We start from the raw sequence: 3151 nt of genomic DNA, 5'->3' as shown, positions 1-3151 counted from the left end.
AATTCAAATAAATTCGAATGATACATACCCATAATTTTTGTAGTCGTAGATGCTCCAACTACTACCGAAAGATTTCGTGCTACTTTCTAGACAATCGACTATCTTAGATGCATAATTTTTGTATTTTTCCGGTACGTCACTGCTTTCGCATATAGCTTCTCTTACTTCTTCGCTTGATAACACTGCAATAAAATATAAACGGAAATCAGGAAACTTTGCTAACACTCTCAAAGAAGCAACTGGTATTTCTATAATAAAAAGAAATTACTAAAGCATACAATATGAAATAGAAACTTACCTTGTTGATCAGATTCGGAAGCGTATAACTAAAGAAATTCTGGTCGTTTGATTCTTGATTGTCCAATATGATTATTTGAACTTTTGTGAGAATTATCTATACGAGCAGCTGATGAACCTTTGGCTACGACAAGTCCTTCCGATTTTCTTCGTAAATCCTAAAATAAATCAATTGCGAATATATATTACACTACTGCCATACAAGTAGTTGATTGTAAAGATTATTTATAAACTCACGGATGATGTCCCTTGGTGGATTTTAGAATAATGAATAATTTCAGCGTTGGCTAGACTCGCTGTTTTTATAAAACCAATTTTGTCGAATCTCTAGTAACACCTAATACATAACGTAGAAATATTCGATTTCTAAAAGTTAATGCATAATTTAAAATTGAAATAATTTCAAATAATACATACCTATAATTTTTGTAGTCCTAGATATTCCAACTACTTCTAACTACTACCGAAAGATTTTGTGCTACATTCTAGACAATCGACTGTCTTAGATGCACAATTTTTGTATTCTTCCGGTACGTCACTGCTTTCGCATATAGCTTCTCTTACTTCTTCGCTTGATAACACTGCAATAAAATATAAACTGAAATCAGGAAACTTTGCTAACTCTCTCGCAAGAGCAACTTTTACTTCTATAATAAAAAGAAATTAATAAAGCATACAATTTGAAATAAAAACTAACCTTTTTGAATAGATTTGGAACCAAACAGGTGAAAAAAATCCGGTCCTCTGGTTCTCCTACCGAATTGGTGTTACAGTTACCTTTTAAATCTTCTAATTCTTCGACAGGTGACATTATCGATATTGAATCATACTATTCTCTAATCTTAAATTATATACATAAATAACAGTCACACAAAGAACAGTAATAAAATTAACATTAAGGTCAGTACAAGTCCAACCATAGTAGTTACATTACATTACAATTTACAAAAATGGTTGAGACTTAGTTATCGTTTCAGTTTATAAATAAATTTTTTATTTATATTGAGTTAATTCGGGCAAAATGTTTCTTCGTATTTTACCAGCCGATGACATTACTTTGATATAATTTGAATAATATTAAACAATTACTTTGGATATAATGCCTCGCGTTCGTAAGTAGACATATCATTGAGTATTTGTAGGATGGTCATAAATATATTCGTTTATTTACTTAAAAGTTATTACGTCTTAAAACTGAAAAGGAATAAAGAAGATTCACTTTTTAATTGTATTGCAAGACTGGTAAGAATGCGACTCCAATTACCAAAAAAATTTGTGATATTTATTGATCGATGCGTTATCAATGGACGTCGCACAAAGCTACATCAAACGTTTTCAATTTGGAAGTTATGATGCAAGTGATCCAAATGACATCGCCAAGGAACTAACCGTCAATCACGAAACAGTTTTAAACTGTTTAGAAAAGGCTGTATACGAAAAAAGAGCCAATGTTTGTGTGTCGCATGATTAAATAATGGAAAATTTAATGGAACGAATTTCTATCTGGGAATCGTTACTAAAACGTAATAAAATCGAAGCATTCTTGAAACGGCTCATCATGGACGATAATGTATGATGTAATGATCATGATCGAAGGAAGGAGGATCAATCGTTGGCGCTGTTTCAAACTATTCATTATAATCTCTAATGCAAACAATTGGAAAAAATTGACTTTTGCATTAAAATACGAAAAAATGTTTTTCCCCAACCGAATAAATTAATTAGTAATGTCGTTAATTAATATCATTTTTTTATGGAAATTGACTCGAATTATTACATTAATATAATTAAAGGCACTTTGTTTAACGAATGAACGACATTACTAATATAATTATTATATTATCTAAAAATTAGATAATATAATAATTATTATACCTAATTAAGTAACTAATTAGTAATTTATTATACCTGATTAAACGTCATAATAAGAACAAATATATTTTAATATATTATTTAATAAATTTTACTCGAAATTTTAGTCGAACTTTTAATAATTTTACTCGAATATATATTTTTATATTATAAAACTGATTCGAGAAATTGAAATAGCAGTTTTATTCAAGATTTTTAAAATAATGAAATCGATATCAAATTAAACAAATTCGAATATTTTTAAAAAATTAAAAAAAGAAGCGAATATCGACTAAAAATTGAGTTTACACTTATAACATCGATAACACATAGATTCACACGAATTACAGACAGGTATCAAATATGAAAATGATCGGTATAATTTCCCGATACATACTTATATGTTTGTTTTTTTTTCTTAAATGTTTTTTTTTTTAATTAAATTTTTTTTTAATTTTTTTATTTTTCTTTTTTCGAATTTTAATCTTTTTTGATGCTTTCTTCTCTCTTTTTAATTTTAATATTTTTTTGATTCTCATTTATCTTGTAATTTTTTTTTGTCTTTTATTTAATATTAATTTTTTTTTCTTCTTTTTCAATTTTTTTTTTTATTTTACTTCATTTTTTAATTATTTTTTTAACCTTTCGCACCCGGATGGTCCCTCAGAAGGTTTTCCAGAAAATCGATGAAATCACATAAATAATGATATCAATTATAATGCTATAAAAAAATTACTGTGAAATTTATAATACTGTAGAAAATTATATGGAATAAAATTTTGATTTTTTTGCAAAAGAATATGTTCCTCATATTCTACAAATTCATATAAATCAAATACGAGTAAATCAAATGAAGCTAACATTCGAGAGGAAACCGAATGCAAAAGGTTAATTTTAATCCTATTTAAATTTATATATATGTACAAACATACACAGATACACACACACACACACACACACATATCTATTAACTCTGTCTCTCTCTCTCTCTCTCTCTCTATAT

The sequence above is a fragment of the Vespula pensylvanica genome, chromosome 25 (genome assembly GCF_014466175.1).
Source record: "Vespula pensylvanica isolate Volc-1 chromosome 25, ASM1446617v1, whole genome shotgun sequence".
NCBI lineage: Eukaryota > Metazoa > Arthropoda > Insecta > Hymenoptera > Vespidae > Vespula > Vespula pensylvanica.
This window is presented reverse-complemented; position numbering follows the sequence as displayed.